Source organism: Hetaerina americana, unplaced genomic scaffold, assembly GCF_022747635.1.
Source record: "Hetaerina americana unplaced genomic scaffold, ioHetAmer1.1.p SCAF_1, whole genome shotgun sequence".
Lineage (NCBI taxonomy): Eukaryota > Metazoa > Arthropoda > Insecta > Odonata > Calopterygidae > Hetaerina > Hetaerina americana.
The window spans coordinates 102,213,319-102,228,627 of NW_027286069.1; positions in this window are offsets into that span (position 1 = coordinate 102,213,319).

The window sequence follows — 15,309 nt, forward strand, 5'->3', positions numbered from 1 at the left end:
ATGATTAACATCAAACCGTTCCTTAGCCTGTCTTTGGGTAGCGCTAGATTGTACCTTTGCATCTTCTAGATGTTAACATTTTTGCACAAAAGTAGTGTCATCAGCATATGAAAGAGATATTAGGTTTCATGTAACAGGGCAAGTCATTAATCATGATGATGGTATTGGGCCAAGCACAGAGCCCTGTGGTACACCACATTTTACTTTAAGAGCTGTCGATCGACCGCCATCAAGTTCAACCAATTGGTGGCAATCATCCAAATACGACTTCATTAGTTTCAGTGCAACTCTGTTAATACCATAATATTCTAGCTTTGTTAGCAATATCAAATGATTAACACAGTCGAAAGCCTTATTAAGATCACTGAGTGTCACAGAGACTGACTCCTTCTCTTCAAATGCATTAATGACATAATTAACTATGAACTCTATGGCCAAAATTGTAGATTTCCCAGATTTAAAGCCATACTGTGATTTGGGAAAGTGATTATTTGACTCAAAAAAATTACATATTTGATCTTTCAGAATAGCTTCAAATATTTTACCAAAAACGGGGACTGTGGAAATGGGGTGGTAGTTAGATAAATCATCTTTATCACCTTTCTTATAGACAGGTACTGTTTTGGAATATTTCAGAGATGTTGAAAAATCTCCTGTCTCAAAACATAAGTTGACTAACATAGCTAATGGTTCTGCAATGAACGCAATAATGTCCTTTATTAGGGAATTAGACGGACCATAAATATCCATACTGTTGGATTTTTAAATTTTTTAAACATTTGATATAATATCAAATGGAGTCGCAAAATTCCATTTAAAATTTAAATAATTTGGAGGAAGATTTTGAAGCATATTACCAATATTGGCACCATCAACGTTTCAAGAGAAGAAATTGTCTTCAACAGCTTTGAAGGAAAAATAATGTACAGCATCTGGGGTGAAAGGAAGATTTTCTTTTCCATTACCATGACCAACTCCTTCATTGATTACTCTCCATACTGCCTTTTGTTTATTTTTTGCATTCAATATAAAATCCTTATAAGCTTTATTTTTTATACACCTAACTGAATTTTAATAATCTCTTTTGTATTTCAAGTAAGCCTCTTTGTCCTTTGTCATGCAAGCTTCCACTGGTTTCAATGAATGTATCAAAGGGAAAGATAGTTTTTTATTTTCTAGGATAAGGGGAAATATGGATGAATGGAAGGAATATTTCTCTAAACTTCTTGGAAAACATTTATTACTACATTTAATTGAAACAGACTAAAGCAAATTTAAACAAACTATCATTCTCACAGTGGATGAAAGTACTGAAACACAATACCCACAAATTAACTTCTTAGATATCACTTTTTGAAATACAATAAAGGCTGGTTGCTAAAAAGGCTGAAATGCAATAAATCTTTGGTAAGGCCCTCACATGAACTCCTTGGAGGATCCTGTCTTGTAAACATTTAGGAACGATTTCCTTGCTTTCCCAAAAAAACTGTTAAAAATCCAACCAAATAAAATAAATAAAATTATTTATTCTATAAATAGTACATATGAATAAAAACATACAAGGGAGTGGGAGTGTTGAGTGTTTTGCATGGGATGGAATGTTGATGACTGTGATAGAGGGGAGAACTTCAGGCATATGAGGAAGGTGTAGGAATAAGATAGCTATGATAGATGCTTTGATTCATGGATTGAATGATGCGGCATAGGAAGTATAGCCATAAACCATAAACACAGTATTCAACCTAAAGGTCGGTTTGGTAGGTGATGGTAGAGTTCACCCAGTACTAAGCCCGATGGCATGTGAAATTCACACATCAGGGTAGGGGGGCCAGTTCCTTCCCCTGTGCCGGTTATGATCTGGTACTCAAAAAATCAGCTTGGATAGAGCTGCAGGTGCCCAGAGTGGCTTGCCCGCAAATCGAACCCAGGCCCTCCAGTCAGTGGTCCAACACTCTACCCCCTGGACTACAGTGACCCACATAGGAAGTATATAGAATTGAAAAGGGACAATGGTGTCAGATGTCAGGTTATGCTGTGATAGAGAAAGAAATTTAATGTATCATTGTATGGGCTGTGTTCATTCAAGTCTACTTTAACTGGCAGAATAACAATAATATGGTACATATCACTCTTTAGCTGGCTTGATATTAAGCTTTGAGGCCAAAGTGAGATAAAAAAGGATAACTGAGATTTTAAAAAATATAAAAAATTGAGCTAAAAAAGTCTATACCTATTTCCAGAATGATTAAATGCACAAGGGATATATTCAACGCATTTAATTGGTCAATTCTGTTGAGCTGAAATTGATGTGATGGCACAGCATGGGAAGAATTAACCAACCTTAATCAGAAGGGCTTTGATGTGTTGGCCACTATATCTGAAGGGAATGGGGAAATAATGTCCTGTAGTTTCTTGCAGAAAACCAATTAGAAAAATTCCACTGGGACTCCACATCTGCTTTATATGCCGATGATACCACTTTAGTATAAAAATGTTAACATCTAGAAGATGCAAAGGTAATCTAGCGCTACCCAAAGACAGGCTAAGGAACGGTTTGATGTTAATCATTTACATTTAAATACTAATAAAACTCAGCATATTGTGTACACTCTTAAATAAAAAATAACTGATGTTTAAACTGCTAAAATACTAAAAATTTATACTGATACAAAACTTAACTGGGACACTCACATCAGTCAGACCTGTAATAAACTGAGTAAAGCTGTTGATATGTTAAGAAAGCTCAACTTTCTCATTTCAAATGAGTATTGTTTAACACTTTACCATGCCTTCTTTCAATGTCATTTGAATCATGGTGTTGAGTTATGGGATCATTCCCCATATTTCAAACAAATTTTGTTGCTACAAAAGAGTGCTATTCTCACTCTTGCTAATATACCACCACATGATTTCTGCAAGCCTTTTTATTAGGTGTAGAATCATGACTGTACATGTTCTTTAAGGCTCTGATTCATTTGAAAGTTCTAGATCTAGAGACTTACCAACTAAGATCTCACTTACACCTCGTTACTCGCCAACCAATTAAGATCTAGCATCTATAACTACTCCACAAGAGGTAAATCAAATCTAAATACCACTTATTGTCATCAACTTACAACATATTTCATAACATGAACATAAAACTGTATAACTATCTGCCTACTTAGTTGAAATTAGACGGTGTCCAGAGTTTCAAGAAAGAGTATATACCTGGTTACTTGCTAACCCACTTTACTCAACTGATGAGTTATTTTGGGACAATCTTGAGAATTTACATTAATATATTAAGTAATATTTATATTGACGACAATTAATGTGGTTGTACCATTTATCAAAATGAAATAAGTATTATTATTATTGGGCTTAGTTTTCTACTTTATAGGACTGTGGATGGCATTATAAAATGATTTTAAATCATATCTGCTCTACTGATTCCTATCACAGAATTTTCTCTGAACTTCTTAGGGTTTGAGACTCACATTTACTTCTTTTAGTTGAGAAATAGTTGTTAAAACTAGCCAAGCAACATACTCTTGAATCTGTTTAAGTCAGATAATCCTTAGATCTTTAACGTACACTGTCTCTTTGCTTTGTAATTTACTGCATTATTATATTTTTTTCTTCCCTCTTGTTACCACAGATTGTGAAATCTATATTCTTTTGGCTCTATAATAATTACTAGTTGTCTAGGTAGCTTAAACAGCTGTCATTAAAAACTTCTTTTTCACACTGCCTTCCACCTTTAATCTCTTTTTGAACTATTATCTTATAGTTGTTGCTGACCTCATTTTTGATCTTATAATACTTTCATCATTGATAAAATTGATGCATCTTTCCTTTGTTCATTATTTCTTTCAAACACTTTCATTTATGGAAAAGTGTCAGTTTTGCCTCATTTCAAAATCTCATATGTATTTACTTGATGTTTTCAATTATGCCAGAATCATTTAAATTTTATTATTTGACAAGGAACATATAAATATCCTTGCGATTGAATCTACTGCAGGTCTCAATTGATTTATTCAGAATACAGAACTGTTGGTACTTATTTCCGCTCTTCCATGTTTTGATATGTTATTCCCAAAATCTCCAAGGTAAAATTTGTGGAACTTTCCCTATTATTTTGAATTCCTTTTATCTCATCCATTGCCTTTTTAAAAGCATAGACCAGTGAATTAATATTTTATTTCCATGGTGTCATTCATTTTCATTGTATTCACATGTGCTTACATGACTGGCACCATAAACTTCCTTTCCTGATTTGACCGTCATCATTCTTTCATTTATAAACTTTTTCAATCTTTTATTGTACCTTTTTGATTTTTGCAAATAATATTGCCAACTCTGGCAGTTGCTCTCTCTGTTAATTTGGTTTTAGTTTGTAGCAAGGTAATATGTGAAGAGATGGAGATTAGGACTCCTCCCTGTATGTTTACAGGTCCATTCTTCTTTCCTGAGGTCTCAAAATTTTAATTTTAGCAGCATCAGCTTTGGCTACTCTTTCAATATGTATTTTTCCATAAATGAGGGCATAATTCTCCCTTCAATGTACAGATCTCTGGGAAACTGTCCATCAGTACACTAGGAAAGAAAAAATTCAGTTCAATCCACCCAACTGTTTAATTCACCTACCCAGTTTTGGAGTGTTTAAGCAGTTATTTTCTTGGTAAAGAAGAAATTCATCATGCGCTATGCATATGGAAAGGAATATAAAAATATCTATGTATTTAAAACTATAAAGAGATAGAGCAGATAATAATGTATTGAGGGAGGCATTAGCTTCTGAAAACATTACAATTCTATTTTTTCCTTTCATATTAGGGATGCACAAGGGAACTTAGGAATTAGTGCTGCATTGTCATTTGCTAAATATTAAATGTCTAATGATGTTTAACCCATTCCCATTTATTGCTAGAATGGTTGAGTAATGATCTGTGGAGTTTTTTTGAAAAAAATGATATCATGAAGAAAATGTCATAAACATAATGCCATGAAGGAAAGGGACTGGGGAAATATAAACAATGATCAAGGCCGTTCAATCCTTAAATGCAATTAAAATTAGCGGCCTTATATTTCTCTTAAAGTGGGTAATCTGATTCTTTCTTATCTTGTTTAAATCACCAAAAATATGAACTGCATTTGGGACTGCTTAATACAGGTATCAGCTGATTACATGTGGTCCTTACAGCCTGTAGATGAAAATCATTGTTTCACCATATCTGTAATAGAAGAGTAAAAAAGCTTCTTGGTGACTTTATTAGAGATCTATCAGCTTTGGGTAAATTTTTGATGAGCCCTGTCATGGTATTCCTCAAAAACGCTAACTTACATGACACAAAATATTTTTAAGCTACATATCACAATAGCTCATTATTTAACTTTGCATACTAACTACCTCTCTTAATTCCATCCAAAATGCCTATTTTGTTCCTTCCTCTACCTCAATTTCCAAGCATTCTCCCCTCTATTACCATCTTCAGCATCTCATTTCCTTTCTGTATCTCCTGCATCCATTCGTCCTGCCTACTTTGAACTGCTCCCTCCTGCTGTCTATCATCCTTCATCATGCCTAGAACCTAATTCTTTCTTTTTCTTTCTGTCCATTAAAATTTTTCTCCAATCTTCTCAATATCCACATTTCAAAGATGCATTCCCATCTATGCTTATGTCAACTTTCTCGTCTTTATTAGCACATATTTACCTATTATAGATACCTTTGATGTCCTCACCAATCTGCCCACCCTCACCCAACCACTTTTATATATTAAAAAAATGTTTGAACGGGTCCAGTTGGTGTTACCCAACCTTAATAATTATCTTACCCTTTATCTTTCTCAAGAACCTCAATACCCTTGTTTTCTTATCATTTATTCCTATACCTTTCACACTGATTATGCAATGAAAATAATATTTTATAGTCCACTGACTGTACATATGATGTAACTTGATGAGGAGCCGTCAAACACAAAAAAAAGTACCAAACACAGGTACATTTTGACACTATGAACATGCTTAAAAAAGGGCAAATACATTTAAGTATGTAATAAAAACACCATGCATTATAACTGCTTGTCATTTAAAAATTAATTCAATGAAATAATAGCTCTTCATTAGAAGAAGCCTCCTGAGTTTCAATTTGAAATTGCATAATTTATCACTCGTTTTCAATGAATGTGGTAATTTGTTATAATTCTTACACCAATTGCCATTGGGCTTTTGAATGAACTGGCTGATTTGTGATAACTTGTGTGGATGTTGTGATGATTCCTAGTTGAACAAGGGTGAGTATTACTATCTGTGTGAAAGAGATGGATATTATTTTTTATGAAGACAGACATGGAAAACATACATTAATGGAATGGTAAGAACATTTAATTTCTTGAATAAGGGCCTTCATGGTGTCCTATAAGCAGCACCGAGTACACATCTAATAACTTTTTGAATTAAGAAAAAGTTTTGTGAAACATGCACACAAATGATTTCCAGAACGCTATTCCGTATGATACTTGGAAGAAAAAAATTAGAATAATACAAGAGTTTTAATTCCTCTAGAGACACTGTGTTATGCAGGAGCTGATTAGTGCACATCACAGTGTGAAGTTTAGAACACAGATTATTAACATGAGTATTCCACCCTTCACCCTGGCAAGTGTAAGAAAGGTAATTCCATTTACACTGTAGATGCAATGTGTAAAATATTAATCGAAGAAGAACTTCTGACAAGATGGAAAGAATGTATAGAAGAACTATATGATTAAATAATATGCCAGATTGTGTGGATATTGTAAGGGAATGTGACATTGATAATGATAACATAGGACCAGGAATACTTGATATTGAGATAGAAAAGATATTAATGGAAATGAAATCAAAGAATGCTATGGGATTAGATAAACATACCTGCAGAACTGCTTAAGCATTTAGAAAAATGGAGAAGAGAGAGTTTTTATTGGCTCATGTGTTAAGTTATGGTAAAAGGGAAGATTTTAACATAAGACTTTATTAGATCTGTATTGATACCATTCCAAAAACGGTAAAAGCAGTAGTGCGTGAGGAATATAAGTTTGATTTCACACATGGAAAAGGTATCACTTTGGATCTTATAATAAAAGAATAGAGAAGGAAGCTTATAAATACTTAGAAGAAGATCAGTTTGGATAATGAAAGAGAATGGTTATGTATAATGCCATAGCATTAGTGACGTCACTAGTAGAAGGGAACAGTAATTTGAGTAACCCAATCACTGTCAATTGGTTTATTCCGGGCACATTCACAATGTTTTCATCTAATTGGTCATATCCACTCAACTTCTTCTCTGACTGCTTATCGGTATATAAACCTTGATTGATCTCCTCTGCCCTTATTTCTAAACATATTATTTTATCACTCACCTTTTCCATATTCATTACCCATCTCCCTATTCTTCCATTAATTATTATGCCCCCCCACATTGACACTCCACCATCCATATATATATATATATATATATATATATATATATATATATATATATATATATATATAAATTATATATACACTCTTTAACTATCGTTCCAATTATCTCTACCTTCTTTTCATCTCACGTTGTCTATGCCCAATGTCTCTATATTTCCTGTCTACACCTCTCTTGCAAAATGTTTTCTAACTTCTCTGTCTTCAATCTAATATTCCAAGTTTCCATTTTCACGTTGGTGTTCCTATTATGTCTCTTCTTAAGCTGCCCTCCTATCGGTTGAGCAAGAACTTTATGTGATGATGACAATGGAGGCCTTGCATCCTTAGCTGCCAGGTACAACACTCAATCCTGTGGACCGAGTCCCAGTAGTTGTCAGGACTGCTTCATATTAGGTTCCATCATCATATCTTGGTCTTAATAATTGAGGTGGTTTCCTGTTTCCTTCCTCACTAGTATTTTTAACGTGACACTATTATTGAAATGGCCACCGCATTGGGGTCGAATGCGTTTGCAGACGTGTTTCACTGAGGAACAGACGCTGACTGCCTTTCCTCTGGCTCCAGACTTCCACCGAACTGGCATGAGTGACCCTTCTATGAGTAATAAACATTGCTACCGCCAGCACAGCTCTATTTATCATAGAAACACGCAATCCTTTCCACCACGTCAAGGCCATATTCCATGGGAAGGCCAGAGTGAACATTCAACGTTTAATGTTATAATATAACAGCAAAAATGTTCGACCTAACATGAAATCGCTTGAATCATGGAAAAAATGCAGGTCTAGATATCTCTGTATTCTGTTTTGTATCCTGCGCTAGAAAAGATGTCAGAACTCAAATGCGGTAGTTTTTTTACTTGTTTCAGAATTGCTGCCCTGTCTCACCCCTGTCGTTATCGATGTAGAGTCGATGAATACATTAGAACTCCTGCCTACAGGACGAATTCACATAGTACTCGCGTTTCTTAACGACCACGCATATTCGGTAACTGACGTTTAGAGAGGATTTCCTATACTCCAGTGCGTGATTTATTTTTTCAGGTTTGTGTTTAAGTTATTTTTTCCCTGCAGACGTTGGCTCAGTAAGTTTTAAATTTAATTTTTTCATTAAAACAAAGGGGTTAACTTTAATGGTTTAAAATATTATTTTGCTAACCTATTAATTCTAAAATTATAAGGAATGTACGTTTGCAGTCTGCTTTTAAACGATGGATTTTTTTCGAAATTGTTCTAAAATCCTAGAACTCTCTCCACGGAAATCAGGAGTACCTTTTTCAGGAACGAGAATAATGCCTTTCTCACCTTCCATCAGTGAACCTCCTCCCACTTATCTCCATTTTATTTCAGATAGGAAATATTATGGCTATTTCTTATTAAGTTTCTAAGAATTTCACCATTCAAATAATCAATGGGCAATTTCACGAATTAAAATTACGCTGAAAGTGGGCGCGAAAAAAATAATCTAATATTTTATAATAATTTCAATAAACTTGACATAATGTGGTCAAAATACAATACAGTATAAAATATATTGGAAATATTAAAACCTACACTATTTCTACTTACAAGCTAAAATTTGACACAGTAGAAAAATATTGGAAAAAAGAAAAATTTAGCGAATATAGTAAACATAATAATACTATCGTAAAAAAGAATAACACTATTTCAACATTTTTAATTACAAACATTAAACTAAACTTGCGATTAAAATAAATAGCAGCACGCAAGTAAAATTGTGTTAAAATATGTTAATTTTACAAGGCCCTTTTTTGGCACATTAATGGTCATTGTTGTGCCCACATAAACGTTCCCGGGACATCATAGTTATTGTCTTTATTGATTTCAGTATATTAAAACTAATTTCCCCAATAGATGCTGAGATTTAGAACAAAATTTAGATGCATATGTTAATAAAAAAATTAGAGAAAATATTAAATATACTCTTGTTCATGATGAAGGACGAAACATTTACTGGAAAACTTCCAGGATGCAGGAAGGCTGATAAGCTTAGTAGTCCTTGATGGAGTTCTTGACCATCAATTTGGCATTTCTTCAATATTGATCAACACTATTGTCTGAAGGTACATACAGACCCTATTCAATTTCTTCTCATCTCATTCGTACAGACACTGAATACCATAAGAAATTTAAAACTTGTGGTTTTCCCTTGATTCGAATATTTATTCATGTGAACTAATAGTCGTGACTAAGACGACATTATTTAGGTTGACTTTAAAGGAAATTTTCCCTGCTTCAACGTTTTTGTGCTCACCGTCATAGAAAAACTCACATTTTTCCCAGGTCGCATTATTAGAACCAAGTTTACCCTCTAGGTCTTTACCATAGATTATTATGCTTTTTAGCCCTTCTGACCTAAACCTCTCTAAAAACCTTTGAACTCATTGATGTTGTCCATAGCGCTCCTTTAGGTTGATCTTATTTTTTGGAGTATTTTGTGATGGCCTTACCTTACTGCAGTTGAATACATTGATTGGGCTAACAGAAGAATGGTAGAGTTCGAAAGCAGTGCAGGCGACACTCCTACTTCCGTTTGCACTACCTCCACGCTTCTTAGAGCGTCGTCCGCTGCGGGGCCTATTGTTTGCGACTAAAGAGGGTGAGCAAAGAGCCTGCTACGTCTTTTGGCACTTGGCCCCTGGTTATGGAAGAGAGGCGAAAATGGGACACGGTGCTTCAGCTAATTGTGGTAACTGCAAAATTATAGTACACATTCTTATTGCGAAATAAGATCAAATAAATTTCGTAATTATTATAAAGTTAAAAAAAATTGAAGACAGTGCTTGGCGAGGGGAGACCCTCATCTTAGTGACACAAGCGGTCATTCGAGCTTCGGACCAACTCTGACTCACCTATTGGCTCGAGGGTCAGTGGATTGAATCCTACTTCGGACGCGGATACTTCTTCGGGAAGTCGTAGCGCTACCCCTTTTGGGCGTAGTTGGTGGCTGTGGCTTCGATAAGTTTGCTATGAAGATGAAGTCTCACCTTACCAGAGACAAAAGTCTCGAGCTAAGTCATTTTATACGACGATACGAACACTAACATTTGGCTCCAGAGGAATTCTCCTCAAAAAACATTTCTGGATCCCTGAATCTTGGATAGTAAGACATCGCACCAATCAAGATCCCCATAGAATTTTTACCTTGACGATTTGCGACTCGAAATGTTGCTAGTGGTCAGAGCATTGGTGCGATGTCTTACTATCCAAGATTCAGGGATCCAGAAATGTTTTTTGAGGAGAATTCCTCTGGAGCCAAATGTTAGTGTTTAGTTCCGACGACATCTCATGGGACATCAGGGACTCAAGGGCTGGCATCGTATAAAATGACTTAGCTCGAGACTTTTGTCTCTGGCAAGGTGAGACTTCATCTTCATAGCAAACTTATCGAAGCCACAGCCACCAACTACGCCCAAAAGGGGTAGCGTTCAATTACCACGTTCAATAGCATTCCTCAATATAATCGATGGTTTCAGGCGTTATTTTATGGAATCGGTTCATTCTTAAGCGGATAAAATACAGTGGAATTACAAAGTATTATTTTATCCGCTTAAGCATTCCTCAAGTTGAAATGCGCAGGGGATGACATATTCATCGCGGCACTACTATTCCATTCGGCCGAAGAGTATAAACGCTATCGGACGGGAAATCACCGCCACGATCGTTGCATTACTGCTTGGATGTTTCGAGGACTCGGAGAGTGACGGGAAAGAAGAAGTTATAACGGAAAATACCCTTATCGGAACGCTTTGAAGAAGACCCGAAAGCAAAAATGTTCCTGACGTGCGTTGACTTCGGTGTTTCCAAAGGACTAAAACCAATGTGTATAGAAAGCATTCAGCCTAAATGTACAATCTCTCACGTTCTCAATGAGGAAACAACTAGGAGAGAAGTATTAAAATAATTATACGAGGTATGACTGAATTCCGTCCGAATTTCTTGTAGTGATTACAATTATTGATGAATTGAATAAAATATATTAAAACCGTGGAGGCTATACACTAGTTTTCAGAAACCCATTAAGAAAGGAATAGTTATATGTATTTGCGTTTACAGAGGGAATTCAGTAATAGGTACCATTAGCAATTCACATAAAAAAGTTAATTTCTCATTTAAAAATTTTCAATAGTTCCCCCGTTTAAATATTAAAACGTGTCAATTGATAAATAAGGAAATTGCTTCTAAATACTCTCTATTTTATTGTAATGAAATTTCGTTGTACCCTTTTGGCCTAACTTAATCAAGCATTCATTAAATTTCACAGATATATTTCTTTTGACTGATGGTTAATACCTATCTTAGAGTTTTTCAATTTTCAGTAATATGTTTTACATTTGGATAGCGTGATCAATTTTAGGAAACCCAAGATCATTTTCTGAATGATCCAAGCGCTACTCACGAGTTACACCTTTTCATTTGGATATGCGTGAAACTTCCTCTTGCAATTTGGGTAAATAGAGTAAAAAAAGCAAGTATAACGTATCAATGTTTTTGAATGACTTGTAATTGAAATAATAATGTAATGCAACTATAAGGGAGTTAGAAAATTAAAGTTTTTGCCGTATTATTATTAATATATTAGTTTCTCTAAAGAGAATAACATTTTGCACACCGGTAAAGAAATATTTGCAAAGAGCTTATAATCAACCTATGAGTTGAGGGTGGGGGTCATCTCATAATAACCCTTATCGTATGTGACATTCACACATTCAGGGTAAGTTCCTTAGCCTGTACCATCGACAGTTTCGTAAATAGATTTGGAAAAACAAAGAAATCAAATCACTTTGAATTTTCTTAGGTGTGTCCAGAAACATCTCGGTTTGAGCCTTCAAATCAGTACCTATCCACTATACTACCACACTCTTTATGCATTGACATTGATAGGACGATACGATGCGCTGTCAAAACTTTTGCTGAAAGAGTTAAAATTGTACGCCATAAATCCTGAAACGTATGCAACGAATAACCCAACAGCTATCCATGGGAAAAATAGGAGCTCGTAGTACAATGGTGACACGAGTGAACAAATATTGGAAATATTCAGTAGTCCTTCTTAATGTTAAGATTCCCAAAATCCCTGGCATTAATTATTTGGTTTTTGACGTCAATTTGGAGAAGTATGTACCATTCTTTTAGCAAGTATCACCTTTTATTGTTCGTTTACAGTTGGCTTTACCGCAGTCAGAAAAAAGTACTTTTAATTATGAGCTTGAGATTTTTTTGGGCGGTATAAATATTAATGACTCGTGAATTCCCTTCATTTTACCTTAGCACAATCCCTATCATGTAAATAATAGGGTGATTCTTGCGATCAAGGCATATCTTTTTTCCGAGATTAAATAAATTATGTATTGTCCATATTTTTAGCAGGAGGGTGAGATATTCACTCATTACAATTTTTCCTATTTTACTTTGCTTTACTTCATATTCCTTGACATACATTAGCGTGATCAGAAACTTTCATTCGGTGTGCCATCAAATGTAAAGATTTTTCCTTTTCGGATTTCACAAAATTGTATGATAAGCAATAGAAGAGCGCCTATTAATCTACGCGGTCGAAATAAAGTGTAAAGAGAGTTTTGGTGTCGGGAGTGGGGTTTGAGTTTTCATGGTAACGGTATTCCGGGCAGTAGTGACTACTGGTCTCGGAGAATATACGTGCCACGGCGACAGTATCGAGAACGGCAGGTTGCATCGGGGTGTGCCCAGACACGCCCTACGCATCCCGTTCGCACGCCTGTCTGCTCATATTTGCTCCCGAGGCGTGTGACTCTTTCCCACAAGAAAAGGGCGTTCCCCGCGGACAAAGGCAGAGAGAGATGCGGGTTATTGGAGATCGACCTCTTCCAAAGTGACCGCCATTATCTTCTCTTCGCTGCCCTCCCATTGTTCCGTCACACGAATTCACCCGGCAGACGGAACCCACGTGCATTGCACGCGCTGATCAGACTGGGAAAGGCGGCGAGGCGTGTATGGGACTACTAGAGATCCTCTCTTCCCTTCCCTCCCTCCCCATATTCCTCTCGAGGGGGAGGTACTCGGAGGGGAGGGAGAGCAGACATGGGGAAGTTAACAGTAACGCTAACACAGTTAACTCTAATAGAATATAAACAGGACTGAGAAGCAAATTAGAGCTCGAAAACATTAATAAGTTGAATCAGGATTCATTAACTCTTAAATTAATCCCCAAGCTAGTCCAGTAGACACTCAACCAGACAGATAATGGTACTCCCGCAAAAATTACCTCAAACAAAAAAGAACCATTAGAGAAGTGAATGAATAATTATCGTAAACAGGCGTCAGTGGAAATGGATGCAAATTAATTTTTACCAAATATTATTTTCATCAAGGGTAGGCCGAATCTGTTGATTTAAAAAAATGATTGACGAGTTAAGGCAAGAGTTACTCCAAAAGTTAACTGCTTAATGCGTTAACGGTTTGACGTGTTCACTGTCCAGGTCTGGGAAGAAGGGGAATAGCGTTTTGGGGGTCTGGGGACGGGTGTCGAAGAGTTGAAAGGTCTTGGAGGAGGTGCGGGAGGAATCGGCGTTCCGGACTTCGCTTTTTTTCCTCCTCCACCCGATGCACGTGGTCCGCCTTCCGAGCAGCGTTCCCCCGTCTGCGCGAGGAATCCGTGGCCTCCTGGCCGACCGCCATCTTGTTTGTACCTATCTTGTCGCCCAAGGGAACCCGGAGGGCCAGCGGCCGTCGCTCACACACACGCACACATCCACGCCTTCTCCCTTTCCCTCCTTCATTTGGTTCACTTTTGAATGCACCTACACGCACACCGGGTGGGGGGATGGAGGCAAGTGATATGCGACGCGGTGGCGACAATCGCGGGGCGCGCCCGCCGAAACGATTTATTTAGGCCGCCTGGCGTGACATCAATGACGCGGCCGAATGGTCTTCCACGGTCGGCTCTCCCCGCAGCGCGGCGGGAGGCGGTTGCTCTCCTCCGGGCGGATTTCCGAGAGCCACCAAATCTTACGCAATCATTTAGCCTTGAGCTTGAAGCCTTCGTGGAGTAGGTGGAAGCATCGGCCCCACTATCTTGTTGCCGTCACGGCTCTGCCTGACTTAGGATTTGCATGTCTGATTACATATATTATAATTATAAGTCATAAATCAAGTTGCTCGCCTTCTACTTTCCTTATAACATAGAAAAGATGTAGGCTGACAATGATTCCGAACGGAAAAATATGGATATCTTGAAATTTGTCATTTAAACCAGGATGATATCTTGAAGGAACTAAATAGGTTGGATTTTGCACAACTAATATGGCAGTGTTTATTCACAAATGCAAGTAGACTTAATTCCTAACTGCACGTATGAAAAATACTATTCATAACTATTAATATACATGACTATAATATAAAAAAGCGAAAGATAATATAACTGAATAGTTTAAGCAACTTAGTGGTAGTGTTTATTCAAAATATGTAAGTAGCTTTAATTTTTAATGAGGAGTTTTTATGAGAAATTCTTTTCCGAATTATTTAAACTCAAAACTACGTTAAGAGAAATAGGATGACAATATACTTCGCACTTTCAGGCTTCACTTTGTGGAATTGTTTGATGTCCATATTAAAAGAGTTTGCAATTTTCCTCAGACTTTATTTCACAGTACAATGCGTTTCAATGATGCCGCAAGTCGGTGAAACGCATAGTACTGTGAAATAAAGTCTGAGGAAAAAACCAAACTCTTTTAATATGAACAGGATGACAATAGTTTTAATGCATGAAGAATTTACAATGTAAATAACTTAGAGCGCAGGGTGGGGGGTATATAGCGATAACATCATCACGGGTTGGTAATCATAATCAGAGGAT